Source organism: Mustelus asterias, chromosome 23, assembly GCF_964213995.1.
Source record: "Mustelus asterias chromosome 23, sMusAst1.hap1.1, whole genome shotgun sequence".
Classification (NCBI taxonomy): Eukaryota; Metazoa; Chordata; class Chondrichthyes; order Carcharhiniformes; family Triakidae; genus Mustelus; species Mustelus asterias.
Window position 1 is genome coordinate 43,026,507 of NC_135823.1, and position 23,981 is coordinate 43,050,487.

The window sequence follows — 23,981 nt, forward strand, 5'->3', positions numbered from 1 at the left end:
GCGGGTAATAATTTAGCAGGTAAGTTAAATAGATCTCCTTCAAACTTGGAACATATACAGGGCTCAACAAGTTCGGCTCCACCACAATATTTTTTGTACAATGTAGTTAAAAATGTGAAATAATAGCAAGTGCTATTTTGACGTCCCATCGTGCTTCTATTTTCTGTTGTAATTTGTAGCACCCAGAGTGCTTAAAGACAATTGAGTATGAAAGAGGGTGCAGTTATGGCAAATATCTATCTGCTGTCCACGATCTTAGTAATGTCCTAATTTAATGAGAGAGCATTTGGAAAAAGTTGCTGTGGGTGTTGTATCGTTTGACATTTTATTCCTACATTTGTGAAGCACTCCAAGACATCATTCTAATGGGATAAGCACTATACAGAAATACAAGTTATTTATTCTCAACATGTTGCTGGTGCACCACAATGCTTGAGAGAGGATTATTGAGAGAGGGTCACAGCTCTGGTTGACCAGTGAAAAGCATGAATGTTCTGCAGTTTATTTTAAAACTGGTATTCATTCTGTCTTCTACTTGCGTGAGAAAATAACATGTCTTTAACCGTACACGTTACATAAAGGTGCCAGAGTCTCAATTGATCGAATTGTTAAACATCCTGGGAATTTTTAATATTATGGTAACAAAGTCATGTGACTTTTGTGTCATTTACATCAGCATTCCACCCCATCCGATTCTTCCTCCAGCATGCCATATTAACAGAGCTTCCATGATGATTCTTCTCGATTAGTTTTATTCTTTTACTGCAACTAAAGTAACAGATTTATCCTTACTTCCGACTCTCCGGCATTCACTGAATATGAATCTCTGAACCCTACCAGTGGTAAGCCTCCACAATTCAAAGCCCAGACTTTAGCCCAATTCTCCCAGTGGGGAAGAGGTGGATTTCGGTCGGGTGTCTGTTTTACACCTGATCCAAGGTTACTCAATATTAAAATCCTGCAAATCTGGATCGGGTTTTGAGTATCCTGGATCTGCCTTATCTCTGTTACGTATAATTTTCAGACCATTTGATTTGAATGCAGCCACAGGAGGTGTGAATTAAGCTGATCTGTTAGGTTCTATCAAATACTGTAGTGCATTCTATTTGCCAGTAATCCAAGTTTTGAAGTTACTGATTATGGATTTTTACAAAAGTTATTCCTAACTATCTGACAAATGTTTCAAAGTCTAATGTGGAACAAAAGGATTTCATGTTGCTAACTAAGTAATGTTTGCCAGTTACATAAGTGAAACATTTTAGTGGGCGGCACAGTGGTTAGCACTGCTGCCTCACGGTGCCTGGGTTCGATTCCGGCCTTGAGTTACTGTCTGTGTGGAGTTTGCACGTTCTCCCTGTGTCTGCGTGAGTTTCCTCCGGGTGCTCCAGTTTCCTCCCACAGTCCAAAGATATGCAGGTTAGGGGGATTGGCCATGCTAAATTGCCCCTTAGTGTCAGGGGGACTAGCAAGGTAAATATGTTGGAGTACGGGGATAGGGCCTGGATGGGATTGTTGTTGGTGCAGGCTTGATGGGCTGAATGGCCTCCTGCACTGTCGAGATTCTATGATTTTGGTTGCTAAGTATATCGAATTGTGCTCAGACTGTTTGCTCCGTATTTCTTTTTAAAGTAAATTAAATTACATTTTGGAACCTGACGTCAAATTTGCCAATCGAGGAATTAAACATTCAATAGATACAAATGGAGTAGTGTTTATGATTTGCTGAATAATCTGCACTGCTGTGTAAGAACATCTAGATGTCATGATCTGTAAGGCAGCCTTAGAACACCATTCACCTAGAAGCTTCTCCATTGTAACTAACCTAGCACCTTAACTAAATGTCAGGATGGAATTCAATGCCTTCCCCTGGGAAGTGTGATTAGAGGGAGGGGGAATTTAATTGGGTGGGAAGGTGCACCTTCCCACCCAATTAAATTCCCCCTCCCACTGGATTAAGTCTGGAATTGGAAAAACAATTGGTGCCCACAGAGGACCTTATTCTGCTGCCTGACGCTGGTATTCAACCAATGGCGGGTGGGGGAGTCGCGAGGCGGGGGGGGGTGCCCTTAAACCCAAACATTGGCTTCCGGAATGGGGAATCCTTCCCTCAAGGACACCCAGTGCCTGATCGAGCGATCTGGCATCAGGGGAGGGGGAAGGGTGGGGGGAACCCACTGACAGCCACCCTCTAACTCTGTCTTGCATAAATCCCACCCACCCAGCAATCACCATTTATTGACACATCCCGTCCTCACTCTCCAGCTTCGATCCCGTAGTGGTCCTGGGCCTTCGGTGGGTATAAAACACCATTCCCAGTGTTGTGATGGGTAATGAAGAACTGCCAGTCTTTGGCCAGCAGCCTCAGGGGTGGGATTTCCATCTTTAGGGTCCTGAATCTCAATGTTGGCACCTCTTCCCGGTGGGCCTTCCCTCACGGCTTCTGTAGCCGGCACGTGAGACCCCCATTGCCAAGGTTAAATTCTGCCCTCAACCTTTTCACATCAATTAATATAGATTGTGACGCTATAATTCAGCTGTGCCTTCATATTGTGCTCCAAGCAGATTTAAAGGTGATTTTGGACCAAGGACCTTAAGTCCCTGTTGGCTTTCCTTAATTAAACTGAGGTTGCCCATGTGACTGTTAATTTTGTTTGAATTATCATTTATAGAAGTTTCCCCACCACTGAAAGGGACTGGCCCGTAATTGCTAAGCTTATCTTTCGCCTTTTTTTGAGTAAGGGTGTAACATTTGTAATTCTCCAGTCCCCTGGCACCATCCTTTAGTCTACGGAAGATAAAAAAGCTATGAGCAGTGCCTCTGCAATTTCCACTCCCACTTCCTTCAGTGTCCTGGGATATATCTCATCCGGTCTTGCTGTCTCATAAACTTTAAGTGCAGATAGCCTATCCAGTACCCATTCTTATCAATTTTAAACTTTTCAAGCATGTGAACTACCTTCTGTTTCACCATGACTTTGGCAGCATCTTCGACCTTTATTTCAAGAAATGCATAATATTAATTTAATACATCAGCCATGCCTGGCGTATCCATGTAAAAATCCCTTTTATGGTCCCTAATCAGCCCCACTCCTTCTCTTGCCATTCTTTTGCTACCTATGTGTCTACACAAGGCTTTTGGATTCCCTGTTACGTTAGCTGCCAGTCTCTTCTCGCACTCTCTCTCAGGTTCCATAAGATATTGAATCTCCTATTGCCCCTCTCAAGTCTCAGCTGCATCCCGATTTGGAAATGTATGTCATTCCTTCATCATCACTGGGACCACATCCCGGAATTCTAACTCTCAGCACTGTGGGAGTATCTTCACCTCACGCATTACAGTGGCTGAAGAAGACAACTCACTGACTGATAGCAAATGAATTATGGCCTTGACAGCACTGGCCACATCCCCTGAATAAATAATAATGAAATGTTTGTATCCTTTCTTCAAGTAACATACCAGCCATCATGGTTCGGAGCTCCATTATGAGGGTTATAGATAAGGGGGACAGGAAGGCACTTTCTCCATTAGTCAGTAACTGAGGCATAGATTTAAGGTAATCATTAGAAGTCTTAAGAGGGGAGTTGAGGAGAAACTTTTTCATCTTGAGGGTGGTGGGAGTCTGGAACTCACTGCCTGAAAGGGTGGTTGAGTTAGAAACTCTCGTAGCATTTAAGAAGTATTTATCTATTCATTTGTGCTGCTGTAACCTCCAGGGCTATGGGCCAAGCACTGGAAAATGGGGTTGGTGTAGTCAGATCTTTTTTGACCGGTATGAACATGATGGGCTGAATGGCTTCTTTCTGTGCTGTAAACAGTGATGAATCTTTTGAATCTGGATGATTAAGTGTTGTTCTAGGTTAAATCACCTGCAATCTGATGCAATCATGCAAGTAGCGCTTTTGCAGACAGAAATGCACAACAAATGTAATAAAGCCTATGTGCCTCAAGGAAGTGTGATATAGAAGACTATAGACATTTAAAAGTCTTATTTATGTGCCTGAATAATTTGGGTGGAGCTCCATAATACAATCCAGTGAGAGTCTCCAGAATCATTGCAGCTTATATAGTATCATGAGGAAAGGTTGTCATTCTGAAAGCTGAATGCAATGGTGAAGGGGAGAGTATGGAAGGTCGTTCTCCCCAACAACATGAGAAGTGGGTCGGAAGGAAAGGATAGACAACTGCCAGAGAGTCAGGACATGACTGATAGACCAGCACTTTCAATGAATAAAGACTCAGCAAATAAATTTGCTTCACGCTTGCCTACTCTTCACCCACATCCTCAAAAGGTTGATGAGTAATAAACACTAGCCTGGTTAATGACACCCACATACCATGAATGAATACAGCAAAAAAAATAGAAGAGATAGTGGATTTTCCCATCGCGCTGTGCTGCTTTTTTAGTGCAGTGGGCCGGGAGACTTTAATGGCGGCCGATTCGTGCTGGGCGTCCGGGCCTCCGGACGCGCATCTCCCAGCGCCAGATTATGGCGCTGTCATCTCTGCACCAGAAATCGGCATGGAGCTGCATAAGTTGTGCGGGCCCTTATTTAAATACTATTTAAATCCCATTAGCCGGCCCGGGACTGAAATCTCCAGGCCCGCTAGCCTCTCTTCCCCCCCCCCCCCCAACCCCCCGCAGGAGTGGTTCACTCCAGCGGGGTTTACTAGAGCAAGCGGCCTTACCCCACTGGAATGAAGGTGTGGGGCAACCGAGGCCCCCTCGAGGGTTGGGTGTAGTGCGGGTGGTGCCCCTGGGTGTTGCCTTTGCAGTGTTAGCTTGGGCCCCCGGCATTGCCCAAGGGGCAAAGTGCCAATGCCCAGGGGGCACCTTGACATGCTCCTAGCTTTTCATTGAGATTTACGTTGAGGCACTCTGCAGTGCACAGCGTGTGGGAGATTCATTTTGAAACTGCCACTGAATAAACCAGCGGAATTAACTCCAGTTTTTATGCGAATTCCGCACTTAGAATTTTTTGGCGAGAATAGCCCCCAGTAATTCCTTTTGGCACAAAAATGGCGTGCACATTGAACTCACCATTAATTTTTCAAATATTTATCTGTACTCTCCTGCCCACGCTCGTCTTATCCACAGGATTGTCCTGCCACAAAATTTACCGTCAGTAGTTTGCCATCTTCAGCTGTCCTAAGTGTCCGAGCTTCCTGTATTATTACTTACCAGCAGGATTTGCCCTCAAATAAAATCAGCTCTGAAGAAGAGTCAAACGGACTCGAAACATTAACTCTGTTTCTACCTCCACAGATGCTGCCAGACCTGCTGGATTTTTCCAGCATTTTCTGTATTTATTATCAGCCATTTTTTCCCCTGGAGCCTGAACGGCTCATGTGGGCAACAGTGTTAAAAATATAATTGGTAGAACAAAACACTGGCTCCTTTGCTTCCTGTCCCACTGGATAAACAAAACGTTCGTTTGTCCTCTATTTATGAAAATGTGGAGTTCTGTTTCCACAGTTTTGAAGGACGTATAAGTAAGCAAGACTATAAAAAGCAAATCAATAAATTTTGTCTCTGAATAATTCTCAGAAATTAAATGATATTCCTTCAATGCAAAAACAAATTGCCAGTTTTTGCTGTTAACTATTTGCATTTTGACCATTTTTCTTTTCTAATGAGGATATTAATATTTCTCTGGGTGTCAGTGTTCTTGCTCAGTAATGTGATAACTACCTGCAGTGATGATAAAACTGATATCTATCAACCTGCAGGTAGTTGCCACTTAATTGGCAGCATTCTGTGACACATTCAAGAACTGCTGGAAACAATTCCACTGTGTTATTAATGTCATTGTGGGAACTTAAAGAGGAAAGGATTTAGACATTGAAATTTAAATACTGAAGATTCACAGAGCAGCCTAATCCAGAACCGAATGTTTCATTTGAGATAATGTGTAGGATTTAGTTGATGGTACCAGGGTGGGAATGGACACGGCATGCTTGAATAATTTTAAAAATTCATTCGTGGGACATGGGTATCGCTGGCTGGCCAGCATTTATTGTCCATCCCTAGTTGTCCTTGAGAAGCTGGTGGTGAGCTGCCTTCTTGAATCGCTGCAGTCCATGTTCTGTGGGTTGACCCACAATGCCGTTAGGGAGGGAATTCCAGGATTTTGACCCAGCAACTGCGAAGGAACGGCAATGTATTTCCAAGTCAGGATGATGACTGACTTGGAGGGGAACTTGCAGGTGGTGGTGTTCCCTTGTATCTGCTACCCTTGTCCTTCTAGATGGAAGTGGTCGTGGGTTTGGAAGATGCTGTCTAAGAACTTTGGTGAATTACTACAGAATTGCTACACACTGCTGCTACTGAGCATCGGTGGTGAAGAGAGTGGATGTTTGTAGATGTGGTGCCAATCAAGCGGGCTGCTTTGTCCTGGATGGTGTCAAGCTTCTTCACTGGTTGAAATTGAAATGTCCCGACATCAGCCGCTTTGACTTTTGGCCATTTTCCTGGAGGCCGGATGGGGTAAGGAACGGGAAGCACAGTAATGCAATTGAAAAGCTAATTAAGGCCATCGATCAGAGGTTGGCTAGAATTTTCCAGTTGACCAACCAGAACCCCTTCCCCGCTCACCCAGATGCCAGGAGGTGGCCTCTAAGTGGCCGATCAATTTGAAGCATTCCCCCACTGCCATCCCTTCCCCCACTGCCATCCCTTCTCCCACTGCCACCACCCATCCAGCCACTACCAACCGTACCTGCTTAATCACAGCTGTGACCACAGACCACTCTTGTGGAGGTACAGTCTGGTGGTCTGGCAGCTGTGAGTGATATTTAATTTCAAATATTGTAAAAGTGCCGAGAGGGACCCGCTCTCTCTCCCTTTCCTACAATGGCAAGCAACAGCTCCTTCTGTGCTGGGCAATCTACTATTAGCCCCCCAGCTTTGAGAGCCACCCTAAGAGTGATGAGCATGCTCTCTTTGGGCACTAATTGACCAAGAAAACTGCCATTAGCTTATTGCTCCTGACAGTGTGTGGGGGAAGGGAAGGGGGGGATTAGGACCCTCATTTGATTTGGATGTTGGGGTGTTGCTCATGAAGTCTGGGGTTAGCTCACAAGCATCCAAGGAGAATGCCATAAACTTGTCTCTCCAGTGCTTATGTCCCCTTTTCAATCCCACCCAGGCCCTATCCCCATAACCCCACGCATTTACCCAAGCCAGGAATTGAACCCGGGTCCCTGGCGCTGTGAGGCAGCAGTGCTAACCACTGTGCCACCATGCCACAATTAAACTAAATATTCTAATTTTAAAAAAAATTTAACAGTGGTGTGCCCTGCTGCCTCACAGCGCCAGGTTCGATTCCCAGCTTGGATCACTGTCTGTGTGGAGTTTGCACGTTCTCCCCGTGTCTGCGTGGGTTTCCTCCAAGTGTTATGGAAGAAGTATTCTGAATGCATTTCTGAAGCCTCATTCAGAACTACCTGTGCCCACTTTGGAAAATTATTCTGCGCATATTTAAAATAATAATGGTTTCTTACGATTTGCAAAAGAGCTGTTCAAGTCAGTTGGTTAAATAATGAAAAGTTTAGCAGCTTACAAAAAGAAAAGAGATCCATCTGATGAGAAACTGTTGATTTAAGGCACCTTTAATCTTCATAAATAAGTAAAAAACAGAAGGTTATATAAAGCTGTCAGGATAGCACTGATGAATGACAATTTCAACAGTTCTCAATTGCCGGTGAAGACACACACTGCCAGGCTTAACCACATTGTACATCATAACTGCCAACTCATTTTTGTGATTAAGTATTCAGTCAGAGCAGCCTGTATAGCTGTAAAGCTTAACAAGATTCCTGTGATGCACTGCTTGAATATACATAACTCACTGCCCAGGACACACAACTCCCCATGAGACAGAGAGAGCAAAAGTGGGGAAAGGCAGCAAAGTGGAAGTGGGTGAAATGAATCGTAGACACATGATTAGTGGAGGAATGGGGTAATGTAATATAGGTTTAAGATATGGTTATGCCTTGTCAATTTCTACAAGACTATTAAGTCAGAACTGAAAAATAATCATGTAAATTAACGCAAAAGCCTATTAGATCATAGTGAGATTTCAGATTAATGGCAGGAATGATACTTCAAAGGGAATTTGCATCATTTTGCTTATTTTTTTATAAGAGCCTTCAGTTTTTAAAAAATCTAGAATGTTTAGTTTAACTATGGCACGGTGGCACAGTGGTTAGCGCTGCTGTCTCACAGCGGCAGGGACCTCGGTTCGATTCCCGGCTTGGGTCACTGTCTGTGCGGAGTCTGCACATTGTCCGGGTGCTCCGGTTTCCTCCCACAGTCCGAAAGACGCGCTGGTTAGGGTGCATCAGCCGTGCTAAATTCTCCCTCGGTGTACCCGAACAGGTGCCGGAGTGTGACGACTAGGGAATTTTCACAGTAACTACATTGCAGTGTTAATGTAAGGCTACTTGTGACTAATAAATACATGAACTAAAATAAAAATAAAGGCTTTGCCATATCCTAGTAACTATCTCAAAATTAAGAGCAAACTTTTCTTTTAAATTGCGTGCTTGAAAATAACTGTTCCTTTTTGGCACGACACAGTGGCAAAGTGGTTAGCACTGCTGCCTCACACTGCCAGGGACCCGGGTTCGATTCTCGGCTTGGGTCACTGTCTGTGTGGAGTTTGCACGTTCTCCCCGTTTCTACATGGGTTTCCTCCGGGTGCTCCGGTTTCCTCCCGCAGTCTGAAAGATGTGCGGGTTAAGTGCATTGGCTATGCTAAATTCTCCCTCAATGTACCCAAACAGGCACCGGAGTGCGCCGACTAGGGGATTTTCACAGTAGCTTCATTGAAGTGTGAATGTAAGCCTACTTGTGACACTAAAAAATAAACTTTATTTTAAAGAAAAGACACCACTTGAAAGAACTTTTATTCTGGTCACTTCTCCCCATCCAGCCCCACCATACACGACTGAAACTCTGCCACTCTTCACACCGAAGTCAGAATGCTTTGCGTGACTGAACATATGGATTAATGACACAAACGTCTCGATCAGTGTGGTTCAGTGAACCATGAGCCATCTGCAACAAGGAAAATTATTGGAACCATTGTCCCTCTGTATCAAACTGGATTCGTTCTGTGAGATGATGAGGATTTGAGCAGATGCTTTTGAGTTTTGAAATTGATATCCTGTAGGATATTATTCTGAAGGATGAAAATGGTTCAAATCACTGATTTTTTTTTTCACGCTCAATGACCAGGTTTTTAGCCCAGTCCAGGGACCGGTATTATTTATTCCCACGTACAAGTTGCAGTCTAAACTAACATTCTTGTGGCTCTACTGCAGTCAAATGCTAACTAATTTATACGTTGCCTTCAACATAGAAAAAAGCATCCCAGATTATGTTCCTAATCAAAACACACGTTAAAGTTTAAAGCTTTAAAGTTTATTTATTCGTGTCACAAATAGGCTTACAGTAACACTGCTATGAAGTTACTGTGAAAATCCCCTAGTCGCCACACTCCGGCGCCTGTTCGGCTACACCGAGGGAGAATTTAACATGGCCAACCACCTAACACACATTACTGTACCGCCGAGAAATTATTCATAATGTAATCCAAAGTCAATCAGACGGACTACATATGGGATTTCGTTTCATTATTTTAAGTGAACTAGGTACCATCTTCCCATGATGGCGGCACGGTAGCACAGTGGTTAGCACTGCTGCTTCACAGCTCCAGGGTCCCGGGTTCGATTCCCAGCTCGGGTCACTGTCTGTGTGGAGTTTGCACATTCTCCTCGTGTCTGCGTGGCTTTCCTCCGGGTGCTCCGGTTTCCTCCCACAGTCCAAAGATGTGCGGGTTAGGTTGATTGGCCAGGTTAAAAATTGCCCCTTAGAGTCCTGGGATGCGTAGGTTAGAGGGATTAGCGGGTAAATATGTGGGGGTAGGGCCTGGGTGAGATTGTGGTCGGTGCAGACTCGATGGGCCGAATGGCCTCCTTCTGCACTGTAGGGTTTCTATGAATTCTATGAAATTTCTGCTTGTGCTGCTTTAATGTAGTCCCTGTTGCAATTCGACTGACAAGTTAGCGACAAGATTGCAGAAAGGACTTTCATGGGTTGCATTAACCCGTGCTCTAGATCTGGTACCTGGAGAGGAATCACAATTCCACCCAACCTCCCGGTGTTACTTGTGTCAGTTGCTCAGTAATAAGGTGCATGACATCATTATTTTTTCTAAATAAAAGCAAATTACTGCGGATGCTGGAGTCTGAAACCAAAAGAGAAAATGCTGGAAAATCTCAGCTGGTCTGGCAGCATCTGTAAGGAGAGAAAAGAGCTGACGTTTCGAGTCCAGATGACTCTTTGGCAAAGCTGACAGCTTTGTCAGAGCCTTTTGAGCTTTGACAAAGGGTCATCTGGACTCAACGTCAGCTCTTTTCCCTCCTGACAGATGCTGCCAGACCTGCTGAGACTTCCCAGCATTTTCTCTCTTGGTTTCATTATTTTCCTCATTGTTTCCATCGCGAAAAAAAAGTTGTTTCCGTGTTGTGTTTCTGAATAACTGCCACTAAATGATGGGATACCAGAGGCAAGTGACAGGTTGGGTTTTGGTACACTTCCTAATGGTTAAAAATAAGTGCAAAGTTTCCCGCAAACCGCGTGCTATTTGCATCATGATTAAGGACAGTTCCAAGTGCAGGTTTGGTGCATACATGTGACATGCAGGTGGTAAGAACAGAAAATATCATGCATGTGAAATGGAGAGGGATGCCAAGAATTCAGTTGGAAGCTTTAGAATAGGGGCGGTAAAACACCCCTACAGATTTGGAAAAGGCTCAACCGTATTCCAGTTGTCAGGCTGAGGGGGCAGAGGCCTATGAATTGAAAGGAAAGTCGCTAAGTAGGTAGATGTCTAAAGATTGGAGTCTCAGTATGCTCTGAATCTCAGTCTGGCTAAAGTGTGAAGGAGCTAGCGGGTGCGCAGACAACACCTCTGCTGTTGTTTGACCTGGCTGGTATTCCGACACTGACCCACTTCTTAATCCTACAGACAGGTTAAAAATAGCGAGAGCCCCAAGAAGAACAAGGGCAGCAGTTGCCTAGGACACCACTACCTATAAGTTCCCCTCCAAGTCTACCCTATCTTAGCTTGAAACTTTGCTGTTCCTTCCTCAATGCTTGCATCAGTATCCTGGAACTCCCTATCGAAAGCACTGTGGGTGTATCTACACCACATGGGCTGCAGAAGTGCCAGAGGCAGCTCACCAGCCCCTTCTCGAGGGCAATTAGTTTTGGGCAATTAATGCTGGTCTTGCCAGGGATACCCACAAATCAATGAAAAGAAAACCTAAAGGGAAATCCATTACAGGAAGCTGTGAAACCGTCAAACAAAAAAAAAGGTGGCAGCAGAGCAATTGCCTCAGGAGACATTGGAGCACTTAGGAGCAGGAGTAGGCCTTCGAGCCTGCTCCACCATTCAATGAGATCATGGCTGGCTGGTTGTGGTCTCAACTCAAGGTTTTCTCAGAACCTAAGTGAAACTGAAGAATTTGTGCAGAAATGGGTTGAAACCATTAGCTGTTCTTTTCTCAAATATTCTTACCATGCCCTTTAAACATTGGGTGGGGTTTTCTGCCCCCCCCCCCCCCCCACTGCCTCCCACTGCTCAGCGTGTTTCCCGGAGGCAGAAGCGGCTCTTCATAGACCGCCGGTGGGATCTTGCACCAAATTTGACTTTCTACTTGATTGTTGTCAGGCCCCACTGATGTTAAACCTGCCTGTAATATAAATAGGAAAATTATGCCCCAGTGGGAAGTGAGAATTATTAACAGTAGAAGCGATTCAATCATTTGAACAGTGCTGGGGCATCGGACTAATGTTCTGAATATTCTCCGCGTCTCCACAATCTATAGAAGGTTAAACTTGCTGTTAACTCACAATAATAATGCCTTTGGGGCACATATAATAAGTGTTTGATTAATTTTATTGATAACAGTTTTGCATTAGCAGGAGACATTCAGTGAATGATCAATAATCACAATAGATGCCTTTCCATTTCCATCTTAGCTAACGGACAGTTCTTCATATTGCACATATTTGGTGCGGTGTGGATATTCTTGTATTCATCGACATGAATCTGTTTGCCCATCCTTCGCCTGTGGCCTGCGTTCTCAAGCTTGCTCTGCTCTGTTCCGGTGAATTAACAAATTCAGTAAAAGGGAGCATCACGCTAACAATCCTGCATTAGAGTAAAGAGCACAGACTAGTTAAAAGCTTTGCTTGCCCAGTAAACTTTACACATCCCAATGATCAGAGGTCAACAAGAACTGGCTAGCAAGGTTATTTACTTGTTAGAAAAACAAATAGTCTTCAGCTCAGAGGAGATAATCACCAAGCTTCTGGATAAAGGTTTAATAATAAACTTACTTAGAGAAAATTAAAAATTAAACAATGTTCTGTGTACTGATTAACACTGTGTATTTTTCTGACTTAGGAGAGAGCTGTATTAGAGTTCTCTCCCTGTGAGTGCTGTATTAAAGGAGCGTGCTATATTAGAGGTCTCTAAGACGGTCTACCCCCAGCTTAAATCATGGGTAAAACTATTATAATCTGTCCCTGAGTATCCTGCGGTGAGTTGGAAGAAGTCCACCACACAGTTTGGCAAGACAGGCAGGAGACTTGTATTGGATCATCAGAATTTTATTTACCACGCATAGTTAGTGCAGCAGGCCTGCCCAAGGATGGCCCGGTCAAGTGTCAAAAGAATCTGAAAGGAGAATTCAGGACAGGAGGCGCGAGGGAAAGGGGAATTCAGGACAGGAGGCAGAGCCATGCTGGTGGGCCAGCGGTGCTGAAGCCGTGCAGGTAGGCCAGACCACTAGCGTGTAAAGTTGAGGCACAGCTGCACTGGAAGGCCACAGTCGGGGAGGACAGTCGTTGAGGCCGCGCGGGTAGGCCAGTCCCTGCTGCATATGCAGCCTTGCAAAGAGTCACCACAAACGACACTTGTCTTTAAAATCTCTCATGTGGAGCCAGGAGCATGAATGCTCCCTCCAGCCTCCAAAACAGCCCTCCTGCGGGCTGCTGCTGGCACGTGGACACTTTCCTCTCTTCCCGTCCCCAGCAGAATGTTACTGAGGGGCACTGCGGATGAAACTGCCCGTCCAAATGGAGTTTTCCATCTAGCGAACTGCTTCTGGGGGCATAACAAAAATTGGCAGCTTGCTCCAAATTTCTAGATGAGCTCAGGCCACAGGAGCTTTGTTACAATGAATTGAAGGACATTGGAGCCTATTTTCTGTATTAACAGTGCTAATCGAGGGTAATACAAATAATATTAGTGCAATGATAGGGATGCAGTGGAACTTGCCCCATGTTGAGTGGAAAGTTGAGCAGGGATTTTAGCTCAAGTGTAGAAAACATCTGGTAGCCTAAAAGATCAGTTTTTTTTTTAAAAAGACAGCTGTTTTAACAATCCAGCGGCCCTGAAACACAGGAGCTCTGGACTCTGAACACTAAAATGTAAATGTACTTTATTGCCAGGAAAATATCTGAACAAATTCAAGCTGGTTTTCATTATTTTCTACTGGGAGTTTGAGTTTGTTGAAGCATTCAGGTATGATTTGTGCTGAAGGAATTGCGTGGGCTGCATTAAGTTCAAATCCTTTCCCCAAAGAGCTGGGGTTTTTTTAAAACCAGAGCCGTGCATGAAATATCACTTAACCTCTTTCACACGTCTTCTTGGTCCTGCTTTAACAAGGATCACTTCGAGATTGATTTTCTCTTCCCTCCTTTCTCTGATATTTTGGAGGCCCCCTCCCCTAACTCAATGCACTGAGTGGAGTGTCTGTGCACCATTCATTGGCAGGGATGACTTAAATCATTGTTCTGTTCTGTTCTGATAGAGTTGGACTCCCACATTGGCTCCACACTGAAAGCTGCTGAAGAGATCCCTCCTCTCTCCCTGGTTGAGATCTGTACCACTTGGAATTTTGCTGTTGTGCATCAGTTATGATTGGACTCACATAATAGTTGTCGCTGGGTATAAACACAGCAGAGCAAATTGGCTGCCCATGATAGATCTCTTCTTGCATCAGGAGTAATTCTCAGTTTGGGTACAAGTGGAAAACTATCCATTGTGGATTGACTGCATTTCATGATCTTGCCCAATTCTTCTTTCAACTAGAACATAGAACAGTACAGCACAGGAACAGGACCTTCAGCTCACGATGTTGTGTCGAACATGATGCCAAATTAAACTAATCCCTTCTGCCTGCCCTTGGTTTATATCCCTCTATTCCTTGCATATTCATGTGCTTATTTAAAAGCCCTTGAAACACCCCCATCATATCTGTCTGCCTCCACCACCACCACCTAGCAGCATATTCCAGACACCTACCACTTCACACATCGGGCATGGTGGCACAGTGGTTAGCACTGCTGCCTCACAGCGCCAGGGACCCGGGTTTGATTCCTGGCTTGGGTCACTGTGTGGAGTGTATATGTTCTCCCTGTGTCTGTGTGGGTTTCCTCCGGGATATCGGTTTCCTCCCACAGTCCAAAAGACGTGCTGGTTAGGTGCATTGGCCATGCTAAATTCTCCCTCAGTGTACCCGAACAGGCGCTGGAGTGTGGCAACTCGGGGATTTTCACAATAACTTAATTGCCGTGTTAATATAAGCCTACTTGTGACACGAATAAATAAACTTTAAAAACTCTGTGGAGAAGAAAAACATGCTCCTCACATCTCCTTTGAACTTTCCCTCTCTCACCTTAAGTGCATGTCACCCAGTATTAGACATTTCAACTCTGGGAAAAAGATTCTGACTATCAACTCTATCCATGTCTCTCATAATTTTATAGATACTACTGTGGTCAGTGAAAGGAAAATTAGGCAGGGTGTTAATGAATAGCTATTCTGTAACTCTTCAATTCTTTTATGGGACATGGGCATTGCTGGCCGGGCCAGCATTTATTGCCTATCCCTAATTGCCCTTGGGGAGGCAGGTAAGAGTCAACCACATTGCTGTGGCTCTGGAATCACATGGAGGCCAGACCTGGTAAGGATGGCAGATTTCCTTCCCTAAGGGTATTAGTGAACCAGATGGGATTTTATGACAATTAACAGTGGTTTCATGGTCGTCATTAGCTTTTTAATCCCAGATTTTTATTGAATTCAAATTTAACCATCTGCCATGGTGTAATTTGAACCCATGTCCCCAGAGAATTATTCTGGGTCTCTGAATTACTCGTCCAGTAACAATGCCACTAATCCACTGTAAAAAAATTATGTACCAATATGACCGCACTTTAACAGTTAAAAATGAATGTGACCCCAGACGCTGACATAAACAAAACTGAAATAAAGCAGCATTTTAACATTGAGTATATCATTTTCAAAGTTTGCACATTATGGATCACCATATCCTTAATGAAAATATTCATTTTAATCTACTTTGTAAATATATTATTTCAAGCACTTTATATGGATTTCAGTCAAATTCTTCATATTCTTCAGTCTCCTAAGGTGCAATAAAGATTCTTCTCCTACTTCCAGGCTCAGGGTGGCACCTTAAAAGAGGCCAGGCTCAGGGTGGCTGTGTATGTGGCACTTTGCCCCTATAAAGATGGCGGCTGTGTATGTGGCACTTTGCCCCCTATAAAGATGGCTGCTGTGTATGCACTTTTGTTTCAGTGAAAAAGGTGCAACACTTGGACATGTCTGGGCATTAGATGTGTCTTTTTTCAATTTAAACCAAAGCATGTGGGGGGAAACTCTTCCTTGGTGCACTTTCCGTAACACTGTCTCAACCAATCAGAGTCCACTTGCCAACCACTATGCCACCGTGCCTTGTTCTCATGCAGTATACATTGTTGTTCCCTTTGAATTTTGGCATTCTTGCATTGCTCTTGACTTGGGGGCAAGAATTTTCCCTAAAAATTTCTAAGTACGCAATCTTATTGGCCGTTCATGCCCCGATCCCCCTGCAGTGAGGTTGGCACAGTGGTTAGCACTGCTGCCTCACAGTGCCAGGTACCTGGGTTTAATTCCGGCCTTGGGTGACTATCTGTGTGGACTTTGCACATTCTCCCCGTGTCTGCTGTGGGTTTCCTCCGGGTGCTCGGGATTCCTCCCACAGTCCGAAAGAGGTGCTGTTAGGTGGAATAGCCATGCTAAATTTCTCCTTAGCGCCAGGATGACGAGCTAAGATAATTAGTGATCATGGGGATAGGGCCTGGGTGGGTTTGTGGTCGGTGCAGACTCAATGGGCTGAATGGCCTCCTTCTGCACTGTCGGGATTCAATGAGGTTGGAGAATTTGGCACCCAGCCAAATCTCCGTTCACTGCAGCGGGACCAGAAAATCTCGCTGGCATGAACGGCTGGAAGATTCCACCCCAGGTGTCACAAAAGTCTGAAAATTGGGGAACTTCACTCCAGTTTTTTCAGCAAGCTACCCAGGCGAGTTTTTTTGGCAGTAGGGAGTTTCACACTGTTAAGAGTGGAGGTGAGGGTTGGTGTAGCCTAAGCTCTGGTTTTCAGACTGAAACTCTCCTGTTTTCAGACTTTTGTGACACTTGGAATTTTTGGGGGAAAATTCTGCCCACTATGTACAGGTTTACACAGTAAATGGGAGATCTGTCAAGCACAGCTCCTTCATCCCATGAAAATCACCCCCTCCCCACTCGTCCCCATAGACACCTCCCCCCCCCAGACAGAGCCCCCTGATCGCCACCACCCTCAAACCTCCCCACCCAGACATCCTCCCCCCCCACCCGCCCCGGAGTCTGGAGCTCACGAAACACATCAAAATTACATCATGAATATTAAAATCATCCTTGTGCCTTTCTTGGGCGCGAGGCTGATCTTGTCAATAAACGAGGCCTGGGAAGATCGCCGGTCGCGATTCCCATTTTTGGCCTCCCATTGAAATTTTCCACGCCGTAACACTACTCGACCAGTGCAGCAGTGCGGGAAAATCACGCCCTCGATACTTAATTCCATTGACTGCAATAGAACTGAATATCAAGCGCTGCAGTTCACAGGCAGCCGATAGATCACCCTTATTGAACAACCGCACTACATGAGTTTCTGTCCCATGAGCTTTAATCGAGAGCCACCTTAAAAAATGTGGACAACTAATTTGCTTTGATTTGTTTGTGTTTTTATCACGAGCTATTAGGATTATTTATAAGTTTACATTTCTCTATATGAAGAACTTTCCTCTATTCTCTGTTTTAAATCTTTTACATTTAATCGTTGGTGCCTAGTTCTTAACTCCCAGCTAATAGAAATAGTCTGCTTATATCTATCCTTACCAATCTTTCATAATTTATTTAATATCTTTTAATAATGTGAAGGATAGGACTTTAATTGGTCCATGCAGTTATTTATTTGCCCCACCTATCCTTAAATTATATTGTGTTAGCATAATTCCTGCTATTATTCTTCAGCAGTATTTGTTGTAGAGGTGCAATAATCATAGAATTTGGATGAGAATTCGGGGGACGGGGAGGGATGGACCTTTATTGGCAATCACCAATAAAAATTGTGAAAGAAACACTTTACCCAGTTGCTACTCCAAAGTCAATCAGTGCTATCCTGAAAAATACCGGGGGAGGGGGGCGGGATTTTCTGTCCCTGTTTTTGATGGGCAGGGAAGAGTCATCCTGACTTGAAATATTAGCTCTATTCTCTCTCCACAGATGCTGTCATTCCTACTGAGATTTTCCAGAATTTTCTGTTTTTGTGTGTGGAAGAGAGTATATCCAGGGTGAGTGGGGCCCTTGATTATGTTGGCTGCTTTCCCAGGGCAGCGGGAAGTGCAGACGGAGTCAATGGATGGGAGGCTGGTTTGCGTGATGGACTGGGCTACGTTCACAACCTTTTGTAGTTTCTTGCGGTCTTAGTCAGAGTAACAACTGTACCAAGCTGTGATACATTGGGATAGGATGCTTTCTATGGAGCACCTGTAAAAATTGGTGAGAGTCCTTTTGGAGATATCGAATTTCCTTTGCCTTCAGAGAAAGTAGAGGCATTGGTGAACTTTCTTAAACACACTACAGTTTAATTTCCAAAAGTAAACCAGGTTGTGATATAATATTGCCTCAAGGCTGCATCACAATGTACATAATCAAGGACCCCACGCACCTCGGATATACTCTCTTCCACACTCAGAAACAGAAAATGCTGGAAAATCTCAGCAGGTCTGACAGCACCTGTGGAAAGAGAATAGAGCCAACATTTCGAGTCTGGATGACTCTTCCCTGCCCACCAAAAATGAGGACAGAAATGGACGTTATTGTTAAGCCCTGAATTGTTGTCGACCTGAAGTCTGTGTTGGGAGTAGTATTTGTATCAAATGTTTCAAGATGGCTATTTCGTACAGTAATACATATTCCAAAGTTCGTTTATTAGGATCTTGTTTCAAAATTCAACCATAATCTTTGCCAGGAAGATAGTTTCAGCTGTGGACTTCACTGGAACTTATTCTGTCCCGTCACTGATGGCTCACGGGAAAAGGCTTAAAATGGGCCAGAACTAAAATCGTTTCTTGTTTCTTCCTTTTGGGTTGAGAATAATGAGAGGAAATGAGGCAGTCTGGAGATTCATTTCTGTAGCCTGAAGATTGTGAAATAAGCTTTACCATTGCTCTGCCATTTGATACACAGTGTTTGAATTAGATTGAAATTACTGCCAAAATTTTTACAAATGATAAGCAGTTTCTTTCTAGTCCCAACTTCAAATAATATTGCAGCATTTCTTCTGAGATAGCTAATGGTTCCACTTAATTTCTGAATCAGTAGTTGGAAAATGATCAAAGTCGCATTATTCAGCTGTGCGTAATTTTACAGCTAGAAAAACCCCATTATTGCTGTGTTTGCTGAGCTATAGTGGCTTCCTTGTTCGTGTATTTTCAAATCCTTCCACGGCCTTCCCACCCCCTAACTTTGTAACCTCGTGTAACCTTACAGTTATCTGAGATCCATGCACTCCTCCAAATCTGGCCTATTAAGCACGCACTATATTCATTGTTGCAAAATTGACAGCTATGATATAGAAGAAGATACCCTGCAGACAAATGAGATTGGTGCATGTACATGGAGTTCAAGGACCCAATTGATAATGGTTTATTCTGGTTTTCTTATATACATACAACACCAAATGGTCACAAGATATGCTATTACACTCCTCCCTCCTTAACTAAAAAATTACAAAATGTTCAAATTCCTTTCCATACAGTTCTTGTTTTGCACTTATTTACAAATCCAACTTAACCAATGGTTACCTAATATTGACCCAAATTTTCAAAACTTGGAAGGACTGTGAAACATCTTAACCCGAGCCTGAGGAGAAGTTTTCTCCAACAAGGATTGATATTTTTGTTGACACTCAAATGCATTTTCCACTTCATCAGTCAGGTCTGTCTTGACTCTGACCCAGATCTGGGAACCCATAGGCAGTACGCAAACTACATACACTTCCCCACCCGGGAAGATGTATTCTTCTCTTTGTATATAAATGATCTTATGATAATGCTTATGGATGAACTTAATAAAGAGTTCAGCAAGAAACTATCTTTGCTGGCCAGGGTTAGACAAGGTTTCAGGCACAAGTTGTAACTAATAACTATTATAACTCTACCCATATCCTTACAATCCAGACTCCTAAATTCCTTCTCCTTTGTGGACCCACTGTGAAGGTAAAACCTGATGCATATGTACAAACATGAACTTTCCATTACCAAACATCTTGACCAAAAAACATGTGAGGACCACATAATGTTCATGCAGCTTCCTGGTAGCCACTTCAACCATTTATGATGGAATGATGATGTTCTTTCACTTTAACATTCTGGTTCAACTTCGTACTCCTTTATCTCATGAGCCCCTTTCAGACTGGATGTTTTTCTTCCACTAATGATTTGAAATGTGGGTTCAGCAATAAAAACCTAATTCTAGGCGATCTTCTAAGAAACAATTCAGCTAGCTTTCTTCCACTGTGTGTTAAGAGAAATAAACAAAAAAAATTGTTAGTTTGTGATTCAATGACAACTGATGTACTCTGCACTCTGCCGCTCCATTTTAAACAAGATGAGATGGTGGAACTCTAGTGTGTTTTACTCCATTTATTCTCACAAATTTTACGAATTCACCTGAGCAAAAACTGAGGTAGATTGTTGGACACAATTTCCTCTATTCTGTTTCACCGTGTCTTCTATGTCCTTGTCTAACCCTAGCCACCAAAGATAATTTCTTGCTGAACTCTTTATAAAGCTCATCCATCAGCATTATCATAAGATCACTTGTATACAAACAGAAGAATACATCTTCCCGGTTGGAGAATTGTATGTAGTTTGCTTACTGCCTATGGGTTCCCAGAGAAAATTGTGTCCGACAATGAACCTCAGTTTTGTTCAGAAGAATTTGGTAATCCAGACGTTGCATGTGAAGAAATACCAGTCGGAAGCCTCTGAAACTGAGAAAGACCTATGTATGTATCAATAGTCAAAGATGACTTTGACTCATCGTCCAACTCAAATTGCAAATAGTTATTTGTCAGATCAAACTTTGAAAAAATCTAATCTCCCAACAACATCATGAACAGATCCTTTGTGTTTGGTAAAATATTGGGTGGATTACCTTCCAGTATTTGATGTACGATTAATTTATAATCCCCACATAATCTTGCACTACCCTCTGACTTTGGTACTGTCACAATGGGAGAAATCTAATGACTCTGTTCTACTTTAGAGGTAATGTTATCATTCTCAAGTCTTTTCTGTTCTTGTTCTACTTTTCCCTTTGAGCATAGGGCACTGGATGAGGCCTGAAGTAACCTGGTCATCCATTCTTCTGAACCCGTATGTTGACCTTGTATCCTGGAATGGGCTTGCCAGTTAGACAAAATACCTGAGAGTACTTGGTGACCACGTTGTCTTGTGTTGTGAATTTTGCGGCTGTGCAAAAGTGCTCTTGTGAATTTAACTTGTATGCTATTAACCAGTTTCTGACACAAGGTTGGATTTTCACCATAATGATGGGCAATTTGGCATATTGCTCCTTGTATGTGACCGGAACCGGCACACTTCCCACAATGGGAATTGCTCTCCCCCATCATTTTGTAACTCTATGTGTGATTTTGCCTGCAGATGTTGATTCAATGTTTGACAGTAGTTGATGCACCCATGTTGATAGCCATATTTCCTGGAGTTCCATCCAATGCTACTTGGACAATGATGCCATGAGAATTTCCATTAGACATCCTTGTGCTTTCGATCAAATGGGTCAAAACCTAACCTTCATCAAACTGGTACTATTCAGCACTTGTACAGAGTGACTGCTGTTATCTCTAGCCAGCATTTTCTCCAGTTACTTCTTGTGTCATGCCTTGGCAAGATGACCGTTCTTCTTGCAGCTGGAGCACCCTAACTTCACAAATGGACAATCTGTGCCCAATTTTGGCCTAATATTAGGGTACGGATTAGAAGTCCCAAAGTACGTTATGAAGTCCGACTCGATCCTAACAGTTTTTCTATTTTGGCATCAGTGTGAGGATGAGGTGTTTGAGTCCAGGTGTGATTCTATTGACACACTGGAAAGCTTTTATCAAAACAAACTTTATTTAACAATACAGTTTAACGATAATAGATTAATAAGCTTAACTTTTACCAATTGAAGTACTTAAACGTTACGAGATACAATTCTTAACTGCTAACCTATCTCTATTCATCCCAATTCAAGCAACATTCCTCTTATAGATTCAAACTCCTCTTCAAAATCAGTTAGCAACACCAAGGCTTCCATGCTTGAACTTGGGCTCCCAGTCCTGGAGCCTCTAGACCATGTCTAGTGAGAGAGAGAGACCTAGTTCTCCTAGCAGATCCCAAACAGCAGCCTCCAGAGAGAATGAGAGAGACACCTCTTGCTTCTTTCAGAACCCGGCAGTAACTGCTTGCTTTTCTCTCTAAGCTTAGCCCCTCCCCTTATGACATGACTCTGTCAATCAACCTAATCAAAACCTTGCTTTGAAACCTCAGGGGAAAAACCAAACATGCCAAAGTACATTCACTCGGTTTAAAACAAGCACATCCCTAGCTAAAATCAATCATTAGCCTGTATTCTCAGCATGGAGCTGCCTGTTGCCCAGACAAATCGGCACTCTGTAAAACAGAGCTGAATTTTGAACATACCCCTCACAAGAAAAATAATAAAAATACATTTCTTAAAGGCACAGTATCATCACACTAAGCACCAGTAACAGGACTTTGTCGTCCCTCTGCTATTACTAACTGGTGTCATTGGAGCCTTCTGCTTACTCAACTACAGCTGATTTACTTCAGCAGTTGACCGTCGGTTGTTAACTCTGACTTCCTCTCGAATCACGTTCTTGCCATGTCCACAGACAAATGCAGTTAGGCAAGCTGTGTTGAAGTTAAACATGGCAATGTCAGTAACTCACTGAGAACGTGTTCACTTTTTAAACCACACACAAAACTCTCCCACAATGCTCTCTTGAAATTGCAATGAATGAACAACTTTTCAAACCACGTCCTTCAAATCTCCTCACTGGGTAACTGATTCCTTGTTCCAAACTGTTAGCTTTCAGCAATCCCCAATGGCTTGGGACTGTAGTGTTGCTCACTTTTACACAAAGGGCCCGATTTTACCATCACATTATGCCCGTTTTCGGGCGCAAAAACTTGGTAAAGTTGGGATTGAGGCGAGTAGCATGATCCACGCCTGCCTCTGCGCCAATTCCCCCTTTACCAAGGCCCAAAAATGGCCGGGATCGGGACCGTGCCCAAAATGGGCATGATGACCATTTAAATGCATTTGCATCCAGACTGGGTGCAAAACAGACATGCTCTACAAAAGTCTGATTCAGGCGCACCAGTTAGTGAGGAGGTAAGTACCGAGCGTCCGACAGCTCCTGCTTGAGATCAGTTGGGGGGACGGGGGTGGGTCCGACGGCTCTCTGCTTGAGAGCGGGGAGGGAAGGAGAGGTCCACTGCCACTCTGCCTGAGATCAGTGGGGGGAATGGGGGATCCGCTGCCACTCTGCCTGAGATCAGTGAGGGGGAAAGGGGTCTGAATGGGGGGGGGGGGGGGGGGGGTCCGCTGCCACTCTGTCTAGGATCAGTGAGGGGGAAGGGGGGTCCGCTGCCACTCTGCCTGAGATCAGAGAGGGGGAAGGTGGGGAGGTGCCCGCGCTCAGTCTGGGTGGCCGGGGATGGAAGGATAAGGGGGTCAGTAATGTTGTGGGGGTGGGGCAAAGTCTGTGGGGGCCAGAGGGAGGCATTATCCAGCCCAGGAGGAATGTGGCAGGGGAGCCGCATTGTATCATTTTTCTTTTGCGCAGTGGAGGCACCGATCGGAACTGCAGGGTTTCGGGCGTGTTAATCCCCGCCCACAGGCTTTGGCAGCGCAATTCGGGGTCAGTCTTTCCCCTGGCTGGTTGCTTGAATGCCATTTACATTCATTTGCACCTCATGAATGCTCATTAAAACAGTTGTCCACCAGCATCCCATCAGGCCTTCCAATTTTGTGTCACGGGAGCAAGAAATTATGTTATCTCAAACACGATTGCTAAACAGGGCTGCGCACAAGGTGACCCTCAATTTGCAGGACACTTCAAGGTCAATGCAACAAAGCCTTTATGCCATTGTGCTGCCTGGCTTCAAATGTGCTGTTCACCACCCTGCCGGGACAGACCAGATCCTGCCCTCCATCTCCATTCCGAGCTGTGGACCGTGCAGTTGAATCCATGAACCTTCCTGTGTCACGGAGTCGGATCACTATAGCACCTGGGGTTGGGAAGTAAAGGCAGTCTCCTCCCTCCTTGATGCCAGTGTCTATCTGGACAACACTGTGCTGTGGGACTCAAACAGCCACCGCAACAAAGGTCCGAAGTTCAACTGGGGGGTGGGGTAGGGTGGCTGGGAGGCCTGATGGAGACAAGGGGAGCAATGTGGAAGAAGGGCTGTACAAGGAAGGGG

General features: G+C 44.1%; 1 protein-coding gene across 2 annotated transcripts in view; it reads left to right on the plus strand.

The window, feature by feature from the left end:
• rbfox1 (RNA binding fox-1 homolog 1) overlaps positions 1-23,981 on the plus strand; it is a 291,598-nt gene that overhangs the window by 158,531 nt on the left and 109,086 nt on the right. The gene's annotated exons all lie outside the window — the stretch shown is intronic.